Raw genomic sequence first — 22814 nt, 5'->3', positions numbered from 1 at the left:
AGAAACGACCTCTTCCCTGGTCCAACACCTCAAAGCCACAGGACATAAAATTAACTTTAAAAATACCAGAACTATTGCCAAAACCGAACACTTCAACAGCAGAATAATCAGAGAAGCCATAGAAATAGAAAAACGCCCACACAGCATGAACAAACGAGATGACACCTCCCGCCTCCCAGCCATTTGGAAACCCGCCTCATGAACAGACGAATACCTGCAACCTCACCACTGCCCACTCCAAACCCTCCGAGCCATACATGAAGCAAGCCGACACCAACTATGGAGATGCAGCGCGACCTCGAACTCAAGCCGGGCAGCAAGAAATCCAGCCAATCAGAACACGGCCAACCCCCAACCAATCAAAACACAGCCAGGCCCCCACCAATGAGAAGACACCCCCACCCAATCAGAACACAGCCAAGCCCCCACCCATTCAAATCCCACCCCCACTGACAGTTAGAAAGAAAAAAAGCTGCAACCTCACATCACTCTGAAAAGCAAGAGCCAAAGACAGAGGCCTGATGATGATGAATGAGACTTCATCGAACGCGTTGCCTAGACACTTTGAATCTTACGCGGAAAAAACCCGAACAACCAAAGATCCATATATATATATATATATATATATATATATATATATATATATATATATATATATATATATATATATATATATATATATTGTTTTCTGAGGTTCTCAGGGTATTTGTATGTGGATCTTTGGTTGTTCGGGTTTTCTCCGCGTAAGATTCGAAGTATCTAGGCAACGTTTCGATGAAGTCTCATTCATCATCTTCAGGCTTCTGTCTCCGGCTCTGTGCTTCTCAGAGTAATGTGAGATTGCAGCTGCTTCCTCCTTTTAACTGCCAGTGGGGTGGGACTTGATTGGGTGGGGGCTTGGCTGTGTTCTGATTGGGTGGGGGTGTGTCTCATTGGTAGGGGGTTTGGCTGTGTTCTGATTGGTTGGGGGTTAGCCGTGTTCTGATTGGTTGGAGGCGTGTTCTGTTCAGGTGGGGGCTTGGTTGTGCTCAGGTTAGTCTTAGTTGCTGGGGGATTTGAGCTGGTGAGTTGTGATCTTGCTGTTTGGCTTCTAGTACGTGGTCCTGCTGCATCTTCATAGTGGGTGTCGGTTTGCTTCATGTATGGCTCAGAGGGGTTTGAAGTGGGTAGTGATGCAGCTGCAGTGCAGCTTCTGGTCCATGGTCGTGTCTCATTCATCATCACTCTCATCACTCTCACACCACCACCCAGCACAGATCAATTCCGTAGCCAAGACACTCATCTCCAGAACAAAATGCTTAGCCGATGAACAACACCAAAAAACCGAACTACACACTCTCACCAACGTACTTACAGCCAATGGATTCCAAAGAAAGAAGATTACCCACCTAATCCAAAAAGAAACCCCAACCAAAATCCAAGACAGAGAACAAGAAAACGGCAAAGCCCTCCTCCCATATATAAAAGGCACTACAGACAAAATTAGCAAGATCCTCCAAAAACACAACATCAAAACAGCATTCTGCACAAACAGAAAAATATCCACCATCCTAAGAAACCCCAAAGACAAAATCGAATTAGAAAACCAAGGAGTATACGAAATCCCCTGCACTGCCTGCCCTACCACATACATTGGACAAACTAACAGAAGAATAAGTGCACGCATTGAAGAACATAAGAACTCAATCAAAAAGAAGAAACGACCTCTTCCCTGGTCCAACACCTCAAAGCCACAGGACATGAAATTGATTTTAAAAATACCAGAACTATCGCCAAAACCGAACACTTCAACAGCAGAATAATCAGAGAAGCCATAGAGATAGAAAAACGCCCACACAGCATGAACAAACGAGATGACACCTCCCGCCTTCCAGCCATTTGGAAACCCGCCTCATGAACAGACGAGTACCTAACATGAAGAAGGACACCAGACCCACACCCATGAGAGCCACACAAGATACCACCACCACACTTCCATATAGAAAACAGACTCCCACCCATTCAGAAAATGAGACACGACCATGGACCAGAAGCTGCACTGCAGCTGCATCACTACCCACTTCAAACCCCTCTGAGCCATACATGAAGCAAACCGACACCCACTATGAAGATGCAGCAGGACCACGTACTAGAAGCCAAACAGCAAGATCACAACTCACCAGCTCAAATCCCCCAGCAACTAAGACTAACCTGAGCACAACCAAGCCCCCACCTGAACAGAACACGCCTCCAACCAATCAGAACACGGCTAACCCCCCAACCAATCAGAACACAGCCAAACCCCCTACCAATGAGAACACCCCCCCACCCAATCAGAACACAGCCAAGCCCCCACCCAATCAAGTCCCACCCCACTGGCAGTTAAAAGGAGGAAGCAGCTGCAATCTCACATTACTCTGAGAAGCACAGAGCCGGAGACAGAAGCCTGAAGATGATGAATGAGACTTCATCGAAACGTTGCCTAGATACTTCGAATCTTACGCGGGAGAAAACCCGAACAACCAAAGATCCATATATATATATATATATATATATATGCACAATTAACAAGTTTAAAAAAACAAACTTAAAATAAATAGAAGAGACAACTCCAAACAAATTAAAAGTATAAATTAAGAGAAGGAAAAAAATCTATTTTTTTAATCAAGTGTCACTAGTTTACTAATAAATACAGTGCTATTATTGTAAAATATCACAAAATCTCCACCGCAGTAACCCATATTGCTGGATCCTTTGATTAGTAGAAAATATTGCCTTTTCCAAAACAGATAAATTACACATTTCTGACAATCGTTCCTTAATACCTGGAACAAGATCACATTTCCAATTTCTCATTAGGATTCTTTTAAAAGCTAAAGGTTTCCCTCACACATATGTGCTACTCGTTTCTGGCTCTAGGGGGCAGTGCTCATCTCTGTTTCAAAGCTGAAGAGCCAGCGCTGTGCAAAGATGTCTCTGTGATCATGTGGCTGGCATGACCGAAAGCCAAAGGCGCACAGAACGCTGCTACCTTCCCACCAAAGTGGTCCCTATTTTTCTACTTGCATTTTTTGTGTGCTTTTGAACTGCAAGGTTGGCAGAAGCTGGGACAAGTAACGGGAACTCACTCCGTTACGCGGCACTATGGATTCAAACCGCCAAACTGCCGACCTTTCTGATTGACAAGCTCAGCGTCTTAGCCACTGAGCCACCGCATCCCTATATTATATAAAGGATTATATTATTATATTATTATATATTATTATATTATATCAAGGATTCCCTTAGCTATCCTCTTATGCTTAACTTGACCATAATTCCTGATAAACAGTCAGAGATGAAACTTGTTGCTTCCTGATAGGAATGGAATAGGAATGATTAGAATGATGAAAGAACTTGATTTGCTTGCTATGTTTATTTTTCTTTGGAAAATAAAAGGGTAGAAACAGCCCTGCTGCAGAGAAGTAAAACTCATGTGAGTGAGAAAGCAGGTTTTTACAAGATCCTAACACTTTTTAATCAATTTATCTTTCTGGAGAAGTGCAGAGGCAGGAGACGGTTTTTCATTTTCAGATCTTCCTTCAGATCAGAGCAAAACCTCCTAAAAATCCTCATATAAACTTGATGGGTCAATCACCAATTACAACATCCCTCCCAGGCCCACCTGCTCCTTCGAGGATGCATAGAAGCCAGGATCCTGACATTTCCAGAATACTTGATGTGCTGATTGGGATTGTGTCTTTATCTTTTATTTAGGACATTTGTTTATTGCGTATTTGGAGTTGTATGCCAGGAAAAAGCATATAACACAATGCAAATGTTCAGCTGCGAGAATAGTTCCAGGAAAAGGGCAAGGAAGATCAGGAATTAGTCAACAACAGGTGAAGATGAACTGCCTGGTGTTTGATTGAAACATGTGGCTTGGTCTACTCATTGCCAAGCAGTTTAACCATGTACTTACAAGGAAGTGAAATTGAAGATTGGTTAACATCTGGCAAAACCGGCATGCTAATGAGAGAGCCAACAAAAGAGCAGTACCAGGCAGCTACAAGCCAATTACCCGCTTACCAACAATTTTTAAATTGCTAATTAGAAGGGTAGTTGAAAACAAGTTCTTTCCATCTGAGCAGAAAGGAAATCACCCAAACATCAGAGACAAAAGATCAGTTCTTCATTGACAAGTCAATTCTGGAAAACTGTTAAGAGATGGAAGGCCCACCTGAATGTAGTTTGGATTGATTACAAGAAGGCATTTGACTTCCTGCCCCATGATTTAGATAATCAAGCGCTTAGAAATAATAGGAGTCACTAGAAACATTAGCCACTTTGTGCAGGACTCTACTCTCTTGGCCTTCTGTGAAGCTTTGAAGACCTGGCTGTTCCCCTAAGCACTGGGTTAAATAATTGTGGATAATTGCACATTAGAAGGTTGGGTTGGCGCTTTGTTGTTTTAATGTTTTAATCTGTTTTGGTTTTATAGTTTTAATATGTTTTTATAAGTTGTTTTAATTATTGATTGGGAGCTGCCTAGAGTTGCTTAGAAGATGGGCATCTATATAAATGTTTTAAATAAATAAATACAATAAGTTGCTGGTCGATGGTGATAGAATGGGAAAGGTTAAGAGAGGAATCTTTCAAGGAGACTTACTATCACTGCTACCGATTGTCATTCCACCGCTCTTCTGTCAGCAATACTCAGCAAGCCAGGCCATGGCTATCAAACATCAAGAACATCTGCCAGATGAACCTACTTCCTTTACATGGACAATCTGAAGCTATATGAGAAAACGCCGCCTGAAATAGAGTACCTGCTCAACAGTGTAGATATATGTATCCAAGATATTGCAGTGGCATTTTTACTAAACAAATGTGCCACCCTCACCATCAACAGGGGGAAAACAGTGAAAACTGAAAGAATCAAGTCGATGCCCTATGGAAAGAACATGAAGAGTCTGGATGAAGATCATCACTTGAGCATCTTCAGGGACACAAGAAGAAGGTTAGTAGTGAATACATCCTAAGATTGAAGAACTTAAAGTCCAAACTCAGTAGCAGCAGGCAATTAATACTGAGCAATTCTAGTCATTAAATATATAGCTGAAATAGTAGACTGGACTCAAGCCCTGGATAGGAAAACCAGAAAAATGATGACAATGAATCATGGCCTTTATCCAACCAGTGACATTTGCAGACCTGTGAAATTGACAGACTTGGAATGTTGCAAATATACCAGAGAATTGAACAAGACACAAGAATATTAGAAGGATATCTGAAGGACAGTGAAGAATAAATGCACTGAATTTAGTATCCCATGAAGGCTTTCTGAATACCAAACACCAAACTGGCCTATAAAAAAGACCAAATGAAGAAAGGAAAAGAAACATGGCAAGGCAAAATATCCCATGGCCAGTACACAAAAACATTAGTAGGCAAAGCAGAGAGCAACAAGATCTGGCCATGGCTAAGAGCAGGAAAGTTGAAGAAAGATCCATAGGGGCTAATTCTGGCTGCACAAGATTAAGCCTTAAGAATAAATGCATACAAAGCCAGAATTGAAAAGATAGCAAAAGAAAAGCAAAGGTCATCCCTGCAAAGAAGTTGAAGAAACAGTTGGCCACCTAATCTTGCAAGAAGATCAAACAGACTGATTACAAAAAGCAGAATGACAAAGCCACAACAATGATGCAAAAATACCATTTGCTCCCAATCAAGAACTGGTGGGACCACAATACAGAAAAAGTTAATAGAAAATTGAAGAGGCTGAACTGTTTTGTGGCTTTAGAATTCAAACAGACAAGCTCCTGCCACATGACCCACCAGACTTAAACATTGTTGATAAGAAAGACCAAAAAAAAATCTGCCGAATAGACATTGCACTACCTGGAAACAGCAGAACAGAAGAGAAAGAACTGAAGAAAATTTACAACTTATAAAGAGATGCCAATAAAAGTAGAACGACTGTGGCAAAAGAAAGCAAAGTTAATACCAATAGCAATAGGAGCCTTCCAAAACACCTGGAGCTCCACTTTAATGCCATCAGCATTGACAAAATACCATCAGTCAGTTGCAAAAAATTAACTTTATTTGCACTAGTTTACGTCCTGTGATGACACCCTTTAACATTATCTAACATTTACCTATCCTGGGTTCTTTGGAAGGACTGGATAGGTGGAAAAAATGCCAAATCCAGTCTAAACATCTGACTGACAGTGTAACCAACCATAATGCTGACTCTGCAACTATGGGCAGTTCTAGTGTTCTGTGGAGAGCTGGGTCTTCCTATAATGTGTCTGAAGTAGGATAGTTTGAGTCTGGTTATTTGTGCCTTGAAGGAGAACATTGGGTTGATTTGTTCAATGACCCATTTATTGTTTTCTTGGCTGTCCACTGTATTATCAGGAGTCTTCTCCAACATCAAAGTTCAAAGGAATGAATATTCTTCTTATCCTGCTTGAAGAGTCCAACTTTCACTTCCCTTTCACTTACAGTAAACACCATGGCTTGCGTGATTCTGATTTGTGTAGGTACAGACACGTTGTTAAGAATATGAGTCACCTAACAGCTATTTGGGCTAGAAATATATAAACCAGGATAAACATTTTAAAACTGTATCTTTAAGAAAATGCAAAACTGTAATTAGGTGTGGTTTCTCAAATGGCCATAAGATGGAGCCAGAAACCTGGGTTGTTTAGTCTGAGTCTCAGAAGAGAGTGTGAGTGTATCTCTGTTTCCTTCTGTTGGAAAGTATTGCTGTTCCTCCATTTTTTCTAATTGACTGCTATTCATGGATTTAATGTAAGTTTTTTACTGAACTTTTTTGACACTGGAATTTGTTGTTGGATTATCCCTGGATTGAAAACTGACTGATCTTACCTGTGAATGACTTTGGACTGCCTATTTTGAACTTTCCTTAAATCTTTCTGGAAGTAAAAACCTACATTTACTGTACAGTGTATCTGTGTTCTGTGTGTGTATTATTCAAACACTATTCTCTATACGTCTCCCTGTATGCGCTCATTCTCCTAACGGGGAATTACCTCAACACACATTATGGCTTTTGAATATCTTTGTCAACTGTCCAACTAATGCACCCAAAACAAGCAAACGCTCTTGGGACTTTTAAATTCCCAAAAGTAAAACTTGATTGGATACACCATTTTGGTAGTGAAGAATCAAAATCAGTTCTGGTTTTCCCATGCAAATGCTTGTCTAGTTAAACAATACCTTCTCTTTCTCCCCACCCCTGGGTGATCACATTGCCCAATTATGAGACGTCCTTTTGTTATGGGAACAGTCCACCTCCTTCCTGAGCACCTACAGTTGTGACCTGGATGGTTTCCAGGCTCTCAAGGTCCGTGCACAAATTCTCAGCACTCCATTCCACCCTTCCTTCCTTCTAGTTCATTGGCAAGTTGAATAGTGATAAGGTTTGAAAGAAGCAAAGAGGTTCAATCTTGACAATCTTTTTCAAGGCCTTCATGTCTATTCTACCAAGTGGTTAAAGGATCTTTCACAGGACTTTTTTTTAATCTCTGAAGAATACTTTCATTTTGTCTGATCCATGGTAGAATAGAACAGTATCTGCTGACTCTTATAGCCTGGGTAAACAATTTGTTGTATTCCTGGTATTATTATTTTTTTACAATTCCAGCTGGCTGGGACTTTTGGAGTAGATGGGACCTCCCAAAACACATGAATGATACTTTCTTGTGAAACATTGACAGGTCTATCAGACAGGGGCTGCAAAAATCCAGATGACCACTAACTGGCATCAAATAAAGCTTTCTATACCTCACTGCCATCTATTACCATGTTTAGTGCCATGGAATTTGTAGGGGGGGGAATACTGTCCTTTATTCTTCATCTCTTGAAAGAACCTCAGATGAGCTTCTGACAAGCAATTTAAAAATTATTGCTCCAACGTAGCAACGAGGAATTCTTGGACTCTATAACGTTGGCTGGATTTTTAATTCTTGGCTTTGGCCTGGTATGTGGTCTTTGCTGATGAAATCTATAGTCTAGTAACTTTCAGAGAAGCCATCTCTTTAAAAAAATGGCATTTAACCATAGACTTATTTCATATCTTAGTAAGATTTACTATTCCCTTGACATCAGGAGATGTAAGGTGGAACACCATTAGGATTCACTTAGTCTAAATAAACATGAATTACGGAAGACTGGTTTATTATCTGGTGGAAATACAGTCAACTCTCTGATGCTGCCATATTCAAGATCTGAAAAGCTTTGACTGAAAAGATATATGGTTCTTTGTTGGCTTCAAAACAGCTGATCAATTATTAATTTGCTTCCAATTCAAAATTGCATACTAAATTTATCCCCTATGGCTTCATTTCAGGCAGTAAACTTTGGATAAATTTATATTTAACTTTCTGGAATGAAAAATAACAGCATAACTGAGATCATGCTACGAAACAAAAATGTAGGAAATTAGGAATTCTTTCATCCAACAAACGGGAGCAATTGATTTTCATTTCTTAGGTGCAAAAGAACTGTTGATCCCTGGATTAATTGCTAAATGGCAGTTCCCAATTCAGTCAATAACAAGGAATACTATGAATAGTAAGTAATATTATACTGACTACTAGTAACTGAACATATGAAGGCCGCTACTTCCACATTCCTGTCTAGGCCTTTCCTTTGGCCTAACCATGGCACAATTGTACCTGTGAACTTTTCCTGGGTGGGGCAGCAGAAGTCAGAAGAGATGGATTTCTACCTGCCAGGAGCCCAGTCCTATGACTTTGGTGTAAAGGTTCAGCCAGTATCTCCAATTCTGAAGCAGAGAAAAGAACCATCCAAAGTCTAAAATGAAGGAAAAATAATTAATTCCAAAGCTTAAATTCTAAATAATTTAAATTCTAAAATAGATAGGTAGAGATAGGAATATGTGGCTTGATTATTTTTTCTTTAATAGAATCTCCTGGGTATTATTATTTTCTGTTCATAACAATGTGAATAGCTAGTTCTTTAGCTATTAATAACGAGTCCTTTAGCTGGTGTTCCTCCTCCTCCTCCTCTTTCTTCCCTGCCTTCTTCCCCCCTTCACCCCCTCCTCCTCCTTCTTTCCTTCTTTTCTCCTCTTCCTTGTCCTTCTTCCTCCTTCTTCCATTTTCCTTCTTCCTCCTATTTTCCCCACAACCACCCTGTTGGGCTAAAAGAGAGTGACAGGCCCAAAGTCACCCAGCCAGCTTTCATGCCTCTGACTTCTTTTTCTGCCATAAAGCAACTTATCTGGCTTTGCTACACATCCTTGAAATTTCTGCTGTAGGCAAGTTTCTAAATATTGAGTCCAGTATTTGGGGTGTCAAAAGTTATTGCCATACCTGGGGTAAGAGGTGGAGCAATTTCTACCACCCCCCTAGCCATGGGACTGCAAAGTCAAGCAGGGGAATTGTTGGCCTCTTGGTATCTGCCTAAAACCAAAAACAATTCCTTTTTCCAAGATAACTCTTACATATCCCTTTTTGGCAAGATTTTAAAGAATGGTTGCAAGTATAAGAATTCCAGCAGCTAAAGTGAATTTCCTATCTGCATCAACATTTACACAACATACATTACAGGTTGTTCTCAATTTAAAACAATTCACTTAGCAACTGTTCGAAGTAACAACACTGGAAAAAAAAAGACTTACGACTGGTCTTCGCAATTAAAAGTGACACAGCATCCCCACAAGTCACATGATCAAAATTTGGGGACTTGGAAATTTTTCTGTTATTCATGACAGCTGCACGCTCCTGGAGTCATGTGACTGCCATGTGTGACCTTCCCAACTGGCCTCCACCAAGCCAAGTCAATGGGGAAAGCTGGATTTATTTAATGACAGTGTGGTTCACTTAGCAACTGCAGGGATTTACTTAATCACCATGGCAAAAAAAAATGTTGTAAAATTGGATGCAAGTCACTTAACAACTGTCTTGCTTAGTAACATCTGGCCTTAATTGTGGTTGTCCACCAAGAACTACCTGTACAGCAAAACCTTTCTTGTTTTGTTTCTTTAATGTCCCTCTATAAACCAGCAGTCATTACAAAACCATCCCCGTGGCCTTCATCAGCTTGAGAACTGAGCATTACAAAATCCCTTTTATTTCACAAAGCAGCCTCTGCTACTCCATTCATCAACTGCCTTGGTACCAGGTTTTGACACATGGTTAAGCCCGCCTGCTCTCTATTAAAATATGCTTCCTTTCCCAAGGTTAGCCTATGGGATAGAATAGAATAGAATAGAATAGAATAGAATAGAATAGAATAGAATAGAATAGAATAGAATAGAATTCTTTATTGGCTTACTGTGATTGGACACACAAGGAATTTGTCTTGGTGCAAATGCTCTCAGTGTACATAAAAAGAAAAGATACATCCGTCAAGAGTCAAGAATCATAAGGTACAACACTTAATAATAGTCATAGGGTACAATAAGCAATCAAATCATACTAGGAAACAGTCAGTATAAATCATAAGGATACAAGCCACAAAGTTACAGTCATACAGTCATAAGTGGGAGGAGATGGGTGAAAGGAAGGATGGGAGGATTAACAGTAATAGTAGTGTACACTTTGTAAATAGTTGGACAGTGTTGAGGGAATTAGTTGTTTAGCAGAGTGATGGCATTTGTGGAAAAAATTGTCCTTGTGTCTAGTTGTTCTGGTGTGCAGTGCTCTATAGCGTCGTTTTGAGGGTAGGAGTTGAAACAGTTTATGTCCAGGATGTGAGGGATCTGTATATATTTTCACAGCCCTCTTTTTGACTTGTGCAATATACAGGACCTCGATGGAAGGGGAAGTTGGTAGTAATTGTTTTTTCTGCAGTCCTAATTACTCTCTGAAGTCTGTGTCTATCCTGTTGGGTTGCAGAACCAAACCAGACAGTTATAGAGGTGCAGATGATAGACTCAATAATTCCTCTGCAGAACTGAATCAGCAGCTCCTTGGGCAGTTTGAGCTTTCTGAGTTGTTGCAGAAAGAACATTTCTTCATTGTGCTTTTTTGATAATGTTTTTGATGTTAGGTGTCCATTTTAGATCTTGTGAAACAGGCAAAAAAGGGAATACTGTAGTTCTAATAGAAGAGAATATCTATAGCTCAGACTGAACTATGGAGTCCTTGGTGCTTTCTGAGTGGGGTTGTTTGCTTGCAGACATTTCATTACCATCTAAGCAAGCAAACAACTAAGTTCAGAGATCACCAAGGACTCCAAGGGGAATAATTGTCTGTTTTACATGATCCTTAAAAGTAGAAAGCCCCTCATTGATCTGGAGATAGCATTAAAATCTACTTTAATTATTCCTCCGTTGGGAAAAGGAGAATCACTCTGTTGGTTTTTATTAAGAAAGAGGGACTAAAGCACACTGATCCAATCCATAGAAATCAATAGTACATGCTTCTAAATAAAATCCCTTAACTGAAAGTATAAAGTAAAAGATTTGTCCTCATCAAATTTGAGGACTAAAAGTGTCATATATCTCAATCACAGAATCCCAAATTATAGGTCTGTGGTTCTTTAATCAACTGCCAAAACAAGCAGTTCCAATATTCTCAGATACATTCTCATTTTCACTTGTCAAATATATATATATATATATTCTCAAGTTTTCACCGGTACTTACATGTATGGCCAGCCAATCAAGATAGAAAAAGAGCCACAAAACAGACAGAAGATATTAGAAACACCAATCAAGCAGAACACAGCAAACTCCAAGACAATAACACAGACCAAGACTTCCAACCAATCAGGATGAAGAAAAACCATTCTGGCACAGCAAGGCTGCCCCAAATTTAAATCTGAAACCACTGTAAAGTCTGACTCACGGATGAACACTATACAGAAGCCTGATGATGGCAGATGTAGCAACATTTCGGCAGAATCTCATCTGCCATCATCAGGCTTCTGTATTGTGTTCGTCTGTGAGTCAGACTTTTACAGTTGTTTCAGTTTTAAATTTGGGGCTAGCCTACTGCTGTGCCAGAATGTTTTTTTCTTCATCCTGATTGGTTGGGAGTCTTGGTCTGTGTTTATTGGTCTTGGAGTTTGCTGTGTTCTGCTTGATTGGTGTTTCTAATATCTTCTGTCTGTTTTGTGGCTTTTTTTGTCTTGGCTGGCAACATTGTGTTCCTGTATTGGAGGCTTTTAGTGCAGCTTGGCTCTGAGTAAATGGACGGCTATCATTTATTAGGAAGCTAGGTTTCATCTGGGTGCCTGGTTGGGGTGGGTTTGAGCTGGAGGTATCAGGGGGGATCTGTTTGTGCCCAGGTGTTTGCCTGGCTTGTGGTGTGGAGATTTTTTTGTTTGTGAGTGCAGGCTTCTAAATAATTGACAGTCTGGTGGAATCATCTCTTCTATTCATGCTTTCAGGTCTTTTTTCAATCTCTATGGCTTCTCTGATAATTCTGTGGCTGTGGTTTTCTATAGTGGCTAGGGTTTTGGTGCCATTGAAATTGATGCTATGACCTGTGGCTTTCATGTGTTGGACTAGTGAGGAAGTGTGTTCCAGATTTTTTACTGCATTTTTGTGTTCATCCAGGCGGGTAATTCTTTTTCTATTGGTCTGTCCAATGTATGTGGCAGGGCATGATGCACAGGGGACTTCATATATGGCTTGGTTTTCCAGGTCAATTTTATCTTTGGGGTTTCTAAGGATGGCTGCTATTTTTCTGTCTGTTTTGAAGGCAGTCTTGATGTGATGCCTGTGTAGTATCTTACTGATTTTGTCTGTAGTACTTCTTATGTAGGGCAGGACAGCTGTTCCATAGGTCTGTTCATCTTCTGGGTCTCCATTATGTCTCAGTGTGTTTTTGTGGATCAAGCTGGTGATTTTGCTTTTGTGGAAGCCATTGGCTGTCAGTACTTTAGTCAGGGTGCATAGTTCAGTCTTTATGTGTGTCTTGTCTGCCAGGCATTTGGTTCTGACGATTAGTGTTGTGGCCACGGAGTTTATCTGTGCTGGGTGGTGGTGGGATTGGGCGTTGAGGTAACGGTTGGTGTGTGTTTTCTTCTGGTATATGGTGTGTCCTAGTGTGCCATCTGTTTTTTTGTAGATTAGTACATCTAGGAATGGTAGTTGTATGTTTCCGTTTCCATGGTGAACTTGATTTTGGGGTGTGTGCTGTTTAGGTGTGTTAGGAAATTGTTTAGGTTTTCTTTTCCATGGGGCCAAATCACAAATGTGTCATCCATGTATCTTAACCATAGTTTGGGTTTGTGGGTGGCATTAGCCAGGGCTCTGGATTCGAATTCTTCCATGAACAGGTTCGCAATGACGGGTGACAGTGGTGATCCCATAGGGGCTCCTTCAATTTGTTTGTATCTTTGTCCTTTGTATATGAAATATGTGTTGGTTAAGCAGTGTTCTGTTAGTTCCATGAGGTGTTTAGCTGGTTGGTATTTATTTTTGATGATTTCAAGGGTCTCTTTTATCGGGACTTGAGTGAATAGTGAAACCACGTCAAAACTTACAAACAGATCTTCTTGTTCCACGTGTAGATCTTTGATCATTTCCAAGAAGTGATATGAGTTTTGTACATGTGAAGCTGCTGTTTCAGTATGGGGCTGTAGCTGTTTTTCTAAGTGTTTATCTAGGTTTTGTAGTGGTGCTCCTCTGGAGCTGACTATGGGTCTGAGAGGTATGCCTTCTTTGTGTATTTTTGGGAGGCCGTATAGTTTGGGGCATCTGGAAGATTTTTCTCTTGGGATGATTGTCTGTTGGATCTCTTTGCTCATGTGGCTGGTTATAATTATATATAACGAAACGTTGCTACAACTTTAAAAGCACAACTATAATGAAGTGAGAAAATACCCGAACAAAGCTGAATACAATACATACATACATACATACATACATACATACATACATGTTTATACTCTGAGAAGCACAAAGCCGAAGACACAAGCCTGAAGATGATGAATGTGATTTCGTCGAAACGTTGCCAGGATACTTCCAATTTTACGCGGGAGAAAACCCGAATAACCAAAGATCCCTCCCTATCTATCTATCTATCTATCTATCTATCTATCTATCTATCTATATAAATGAGCACTGTTGTAAATGTAACCGATCTAATTTCCTTCTCCAGGATACGAGGAAACAAATTTTGAGAATGACCTGCGTGGAAAACTCTCTACCAGGAGAACTCTACCTGGCATTCAAAGCAACCGGAACCTATGGAAATGAAGGTGTCGCATGTCATTTAATACCAGTTTAATTTCGTTCAGTGCAACCACATTTAAGATTGCATGCATTCTTTATAAGAAATACCATGCAAAGCACATACTGAGCTTTTAAGTCTATTCCTTCTCCAGTTAATGGACAAGATCTCTAATATATAGGCAGACAAGAGATCGTCAGCACATTGCATGAATAATGCATTCAATTTATGGGCTCCGACCGGGGACTTCAGTAAGCATCCAGGTGCTTATTCACAGATATCAAAGTTTTTGAGAAGTCAACATTCTTAGCTGTTTGCAATCAATACACAATGCCATCCCCATGCTATGATTAGGGTCACAGAAGGACTGAAGAGCATTAGCACAATCGACTAATGTCAGCCATGACGTTATGCTCGCTCACCTACACTAAACCCCATTCTTTGTTGAATAATTGGCCGGGTCCTTGCACCACATGAAGCCATAAAGTAAGAAATAGCCATGCTTCTGTACTTAATGTTCAGGGACAGGATCGGGCAGGGGTTAGGAGTCAGTATTGGAGGTGTTTTTTCTCTCCTTTTTAGGAGACTTATTACTTTAAACTGTGGGTGGTGCAGTGGCCCAGAGGTGGAGCTCTCGCCTCACAATTAGGAGGCTGTGAATTTGATCCTAGGTAGAGGTAGATGCTTCTCTCTCTGGGCACACTGTGAATATATCTGCTGAACAAAACTCTGCATTGGTGACAGGAAGGGCATCTGGCCAGTAAACACTCAGCTCCATTCAGTTGCCCAGAGTCCACCCCACAAGAGATTATGGGGTTGTTAAAGGATGATGATGATGATGATATTACTTCAAAATGTATTACACATATTTTGGGGTTTCCCATTTCAAAATAGAACACTTTTGGGCCAGAAAGTAACATAAATGATTTACATTGATTTTGACCAATTTTAAGATAGAACAGCGGCTTCATGAGCCATGACAATGGGGGCTTCAAGGACTCCATACATTCATCCATCCCACTAAACCATAACCAAATTATTAGGCTCACATATCGCATTCAGTCATGATATGGTTTGGTTTTGATTTAGCGGGATGTGTGAATTCTATTATGTTTTATTAAACACGCTGGAGTGATGTATTAATCAAAGGCATTGAAGTATTAATCATAGGCATTGAATATTACAATTAGTTATACCTTTGGGATGGTGTGTCTTATAACAAGCCCTCTGTATGGGCCTTCTTTTTCTCGGTTTCATAGACATCATCATACATCTGTCTCCTCTAATTATCCAACACCATCCAAATTTGTTGGGTCGCAGTCTTTCAAACTTTTTAATAAAATAAATATTATTAACCAATACCAACACTTCAACCCCAAGATTACACAAGACTCTTTTGCCCTTTCTAAGAGATATGAATTCAGAACTCTCCCACACCTTTTAAAATAGAAGCATAAAGTGTAAATATGTATGGGCAAACAACGCTTGGTGTGGAATGGAGTTATGGTTTGAAAATGTGAAGATTAAAAAGAAAAAAGAAGGCTGTTACTTCTGCTTGAGGGAAGGCAAGGACTCGTATAGAAAGCATTAAAAATTCAAAGGGCTGACAAATCACATGAATCAGTGAAGTCTTGTGGGTGCAAAAGAAAAGCACATTTGACCGCCCAAATACAGCAATACCATTTAGACTTATAATACCGCTTCATAGTGCTTTACAGCCTTCTCTAAGCAGTTTACAGAGTCAGCCTATTGCCCCCAACAATCTGGCTCTTCATTTTACTGACCTTGGAAGGATGGAAGGCTGAGCCAACCTTGAGCCTGGTGAAATTCAAACTGCCAAATTGCTGGCAATCGGCAGTCAGCAGAAGTAGCCTGCAGTACGGCACTGCGCCACCAAGGCTCATATAAACTATTATCTACTTTTAAATCCTAAATTTCTCTATTCCAAATCAAACCTGTTAAGAGTGTGGTGCCTATCCTATTACAACAGGGGTGTCAAAGAAAGGCCCAGAGGCCAGATCTGGCCCACGGGGTACTTAGATGTGGCCCGCGGGGCTGCTCTAGTAACAGCAAATGACCGCCCTGTGGTGCCTCTGCCAGCCAGCCTCCATTTTCAGTCATGACGGCCTCCTGCCGCCCTCTGCCAGCAAAAATGGAGTTTGGAGGGGCTGCGTGCGGCCCCCTGAACTCCATTTTCACTGTCAAGAGGGTGGCAGAAGGCCGTTGCTGATTCAAACGGAGCTCGGGAGCCTGTTTTCACTGGCAGAGCACTTGGACCACAAGACACCCCAGACACAAATGAGGTTAAGCTGGCCACGCCCATCCCAGCCATGCCCACCCCAGCCCCTGAGGTCAAACACAACCCCGATGCAGCCCTCAATGAAATCGAGTTTGACACCCGATTTACAATATGAAGACAACCTGTACAAAATTCCATTACGCCCGAATAAAAATAAATCCCTGTTGGCAAACCTGATGTCACGCTGCATTAAAATCAATTAGCCTCTATTTGTATTATCTTTATAATTCTTCATTAGTCGAACACCCTTTTATGTCCTCCAGGTAGATTTTTTTTATCAACATCTTTTCTTTGTTAACAATGCTCCCTTTGTGCAAGTATCAGGTAATCCAAGGATTTTTGCAATGAACCAGAACTATTTAGATGAGGTAATACAGTGTCTTGCAACAACTTTAAAAGATTTGAGAAAAGAACAGAAGTCTTTCTTCAAGTATAAAGCTTGGTCACAATAGTTGCTAAACTACTAATTATAGGAGTTGCCATTCTGAAGTTGTAATTAACAAGGCAAGGGCAGATGTAGAATTCCTAAGAAATACTCTACTGATTTAACATCCATCTCTAATTTTGATATCTGAGTTATGTGAAGAGTAATAAACAAGATTTTAAAAATCATGGTTCAACCGCATTATCTATCTTAGGGCAATGGGCAACATCAAGACATAAAGTCTGCTGAATGGGCGTCATACATTTTGTGCTGCAGAATTTAATCTTTTGTGCAAAAGATGTTTTTTTCAATCACATTGCCACAGTCACGTACCCAATTCTTAAAATGACCACTTCAGAAGTTTAAAGCCAGCCTGCCCGAAAATATGGGAACAAATGGGAGCAAACAGCAGTCATACTCATATATGCAACTGTCACTGCTGGCTTCAATCAAGGGTACATTTTCTAGATAGTGGTGGAATTCAAAATATTTTACTACCGGTTCTGTGGGTGTGTGCTTCGCTATCAGCTGATCTATAAACAAAGGAAATATAGGACAGGAAAGGGTGGGTGTGGGTGGGAAGGGGCAACTGCTGACCAGCGCTACCGGATCGCTAGAACCGGTGCGAACCAGCAGCATACCACCACTGTGTCCGGAACACGGGTCCTCACACTTCAACTGGGAGTTGAAGTCCACCAGTCTTAAAGTTGCTAAGTTTGAAGACCTCTGGTCTAGAGTTTGGAGCCCCTTTGAAAAGACAATAAGGATGGAGCTATTCTAATCTGTCAAGGGAAGACCTTTCTGAGAAGTAGGCTCAAACTGATCAAGGAGAGATTCAACCTAGAAATAAGGAGAAATTTTCTGACAGAGAGCGCCAATCAACCAATGGAACAGAAGTTGCCTTTGGACGTTGTGGGAGCCTCATTGTGGGAGGCTGCCATTTGTCAGAAATGGTGTAGGGTCTCCTGCTTGGGTGGGGGCTTGGACTAGATGGCCTACAAGGTCCCTTCCAAATCTATTGAACTGGAAATCCTTTTCTTCTTCTAGGCTTCCAAATAGGATAGAATTTAGAAGGCTTCTCTTGCTCATCAGACTAGCCAGAAGGAAATAAGAAATGAACAATCTTAATAAACACTCAAGCTTTAAATAATGATTACATCAATTCCATTTAGATTGTAGGTTGCAATGAAAGATGAGAAAGCTTAACTAGCACTGTAGGTCCAAAAGCAACATTGGTAACTGAACCCAAGCTGAACATAAGCCAGGTGTTGGATACAGCTTCTGAAAGATGAAGACGTTCTGAGCTATATTAGCAGAAGCATTGTGTCAAACCCCACCCACCCCACAGAGAATCTAAAATTTCATTTTAGTTTCCTGTTGACAGGTTGTGGCTGAGTTGTTGGTTTTAAATGTTGAAAGATGGCTAAAACAAGACCTTTGTTCCAGGAAGTGGCCAGGATAGTGTGTGGGATGGAGGCATAAATCTACATTATGTAATAAACATTAGAAACGGCTGGATGTGTTTCATCTGGAAGATAAAAGGAGATAATAATAATACTACTCTTAAACTAGCTGAAGGGCTCTTACCCAGATAATTAAAACAGGTTATGTTCCTTTAGTGGCCCAAGAACTGGAACTAAGCAGAACCCATTTGGAGAAACTTAAGAATCCAAGTTGCTGAACCATGAAACAAACATACTTTTTTTCTGGAATTAAGTCAAATATGTTTCCCTGGGTGTGTATGGTCTTGAAATCCTGGAGTTTGAGTAAGAAACAGCCTGGAAAAGTAGCTTTGCATCCAGTGTTGAAAATTATCCATTGAACAGGAAGCTGGAAGATGAAGCATCCAAGATTACAATTATATATTTTTTTCAACTACTTTATAGTTCAGGAAGTAGATTCAGGATAAGATTTATGATTCAGGTAGTCCTTGACTTACTATCATTTGTTTATAGATCATTGAAGTTACAACAGCCCTGTAAAAAATGACTTAGGACAGGTCATCACACTTATGTCATAGCTTCTCCAGTCTCACCTGATCAAAAGTCCAGGCGCTTGGAAACTGGCGTGTATTTATGGCAGCTGCAGCATCCTGGGGTTATGGGATGGCCAGTTCCAACCTTCCCAGCGAGTTTCCAACAAACAAATTGAATTGGAGAAGTTGGATTTCCTTAAGAACAGAACAGAACAGAACAGAACAGAACAGAATAGAATAGAATAGAACAGGAAAGAGCAGAACAGAGCAGAGCAGAACAGAATAGAAATCCTTTATTGGCCAAGTGGGTTCACTTAACAACTTCACTTGATTTGCTTAACAAGCATGGCAAAAAAAGGTCAGATAATCGACCCTGCTTAGCAACAGACATTTTGATCCCAACTGTGGTCTTAAGTCAAGGTCTACCTGTAATCAGGAAATTTGTTTTCATGCCACTTTCAATAGAGAAAGTCTCCAGGGCTTCCTCACTGTTTACTATGCTACTTCACTTAACCAGGGGCAAATTATGACCCATCCGATGAATATCAAAGTGCTATAAATCCTAAGTATTTCGTTCCACCCTTGTTTATTTGGAAAGGAGCCTTTCCATATCAAGTGTTGCCAATGTTTTAGTTTTGTAAAGCTTTCTTTCGTTTCAGCCGGGGGTTTGGCACTTTCTTTTCTCTCCTTCTGGGAAACATGGGATTTCCACAAAATGTAAAATTTCTTATTCGATTTTAAATTGAACAGAGAACACATACAGCCAGGGTCATCTGCAGAGGAATCAAAACAGGCAATATGGGAATCTATGTGTCACAATTAAAATTCTGCTCCTTCATATGCAAATATAATGCTATGCGACATAGAAAAAGGAGAAAACTTTTGATTGGTATGTTGCTTGTTTTGATGTCCCTTCGCAACTGCTGCTTGAAGGCGATCAGTCATTCAACAGGAACAGCAACCAACATTGCAGATTGTTCCAATGGGCCTCACCCGAGCCTGACACTAAATTTGGGGGAAATATTCAAACTCCTTGCTTAAAAAAAATTGGCCCTTCTCAATCATGGAAGGTGGAGTGACAGGAAAGGGGTTAACTTCACTCTCTTTTTTTTGTTAGAAAGGACATATTTTCTTCCATTCCCATGGGGAAAAAACCCTTTCTTTCCGTTTTTACTTCCGCCTTCCGGAAGCTGCAGAGACTCTTCTTTTTGATTCCATTGTTGGGCCAAAACCCCAACAAGATAGCAAAGATGAAGGCTTAGAATGAGGACGCCACATCAGTTTTGCTCAACAAGCCTCTCAAACACCTTTGCGGGCTGCCCCTATCGCAGGATCTCCAAGAGTCCAGGTTAAGAGTGGAGGCCTAATCTTGAGTGGCAACCACTCTTTCTCTCTCAATTTCTACGAATATGTTGGAGCTGCTCTCCCCATCAGTAGCTACTTAACAGATAACAGATAATCAGAGTTGGAAGGGACCTTATGTCATCTAGTCCAACCCCCCACCCAAGCGGGAGACCCTACACCATTTCTGACAAATGGCAGTCCAATCTCTTCTTGAAGGTCTCAAGTGATGGCGCTCCCACAACTTCCGAGGACAAACTGTTCCATGAGTTGATTGTTCTCACTACCATAAAGTTTCTCCTTATTTCCAGGTTAAATCTTTCCTTGTTCACTTTCCATCCATTATTCCTTGTCTGGCCTTTGGGTGCTTTGGAAAATAGTTTGACCCCTTCCTCTCTGTGGCAGCCCCTCAAATATTGGAAGACCGCTATCATGTCTCCCCTGGTCCTTCTCTTCACTAGACTAGCCAAGCCCAGTTCCTGCAACGGTTCTTCATTTTATGTTTTAGCCTCCAGTCCCCTAATCATCCTGGTTGCTCTTCTCTGTACTTTTTCTACAGTCTCAACATCTTTTTTATAATGTGGTGAACAAAACTGGATGCAGTACTCTAGGCGACGACTTACTAAGGCTTTATAGAGTGGCATTAGTACCTCACTTGATCTCGATTGTATCACTCTGTTAATACAATTTAGGATTGCATTAGCTTTTTTGGCTGCTGCTACACACTGCTGGCTCATATTTAGCTGGTTGTCCAAGACCCTTCTCGCAGTTACTGCTATTGAGCCTGGTTTCATCCAGTCTATATGTGTACTTTGGGTTTTTCTTGCCTAAGTGTAGGACTTTACTTTTCTCTACACTGAATTTCATTTTGTTAGAAATGGCCCAGTGTTCTTGTCTGTCAAGATCCATCTGGATCACTTCTAACTGGATCTCTGGATTGATCTATTTCCACTATCCTCTTCATGTAAACTAGTCTTGTGAGAGTCCGCCATCACTTGAAACTTTCAAGAAGAGATTGGACTACCATCTGTCAGAAATGAGGTAGGATCTCTTGCTTGAGCAGGGGGTTGGACTAGATGACCTGAAAGGTCCCTTCCAACTCTGATTATCTGTTATTTCTGCCCCAGGCTTTACTCTGTTTTTTCTTCTTCAGTACTTGCCCCTTCCTTGCTGCCTCAATGCTCCCTGAACAGGGGAAATACATAACAATTGCTCAGTTTATGGTGGATAGCTCTCTATTTGAAGGCATCCCTTCTAGTTAAAGGATTGTCCTGTCCAAATTCAGTGTAATGTTAATGGTCTTTTTCACTATGATCTATTAGCTTTTTGCATCCTAATCTGTAAAGCTTGAAGAAACCTGGTTGAGGAAGGTTAGTTTAAATTTTAAGTAATTATTTTAATTCACATTTATAAATTACAAAACATGTTTAACGTAAATATGCATCTTTCCTTGCTGATGGTTAAGGATCCAGATTTCATTCGTTCAGATTTGTGCTACAATGTAGAATAGCAGAAAAGCAAATGGTTTGTGCACAAGGAATTCCAAACTCCTCTGTGATTTATCTGACTTATTACCAAAGACAAATTGAAGAACTAGGACCAGGAAAAATGCTTCACTTGAGCAAATGGAAAGCAACACGCTTTAGAAGATCCATCAAACTTCTGCTTTACCCAAGATTTGTTTTTTCCTTATTACAAAAGCCATAACAAGAAAACTAACACAAAGGGACACGCTTTCAACTCACTTGTGGAAAATAGGACATTACTGCATCTACGTTCAGTTTAGTTCTTAATCTCCTGGAAAATATGATGCATAGTATTATTCAATGATGTACATTATGGTGGGTATCCAAGTCTTAAATCTATTCACTGAGTAAATAGGGGGTATGTGAAATCCTGAATATTCACCAGTAAATATATCGGGCTTAGCACAAGAGACCATTTCTCTATCTCAGCAACTGTCATGAACTCTCTAAGATTAGATCATTATTAGTGACACTCACAAGGTCATTCACACAGCCCACTCACCTGTTAAAATACATGTCTGAGCAGGCATTTCAACTTGCAGACAGTTCTCAAAAGTCTAGCAACCAGCCACCAATTAACAACATCTCAGCTTATCGCAAATGGGCTAAGATTTATTCAGCTGGCTTATTTCCAATGTTTAAAAATATTTTGACATGATTAAAGTATCACTAATTAACTAGAGCGTTTAGTTTTTTTAAAAAAAAACCCTGTGAAATACCTTCAAGTATTCAACAAGGGAACTGTATGAATCCTAATAATGCTGTAAATATGATTGTATGCAGGTGAGAAATCTTCTTTGCACTTACTCTATGGTGGTCATAGACATAACCTTTGCTTTAGGACTAGTTAGAGCTGCACAAAGCCAACCCTTAGAGCTGTTTTGGATAATAAAAAGATTTTCTATAGGAAAGCAAAGGATGGTGTATTTCCCGAAAGCTTATTGAAATCATTTATGCTCCCACTAAAATTTTCAGTTTGTATAATTGGATACAATAGACAAGTTTAGATACTCAGAATTACACATCCTTTGCGCACCAAAAATGCTTTTCTAGGAGAGCATGTAATTCCTCTTGGCTTCAGGAAAGCAAAAAGTATTCTGTGAATCTGAAC

This window comes from Pseudonaja textilis, chromosome 2 (assembly GCF_049901715.1).
Source record: "Pseudonaja textilis isolate UNSWEBS1 chromosome 2, rPseTex1.2, whole genome shotgun sequence".
In the NCBI taxonomy this organism is placed as follows: Eukaryota; Metazoa; Chordata; class Lepidosauria; order Squamata; family Elapidae; genus Pseudonaja; species Pseudonaja textilis.
The sequence above is the reverse complement of the archived record's forward strand: the minus strand, read 5'-3'. Positions refer to the sequence as shown.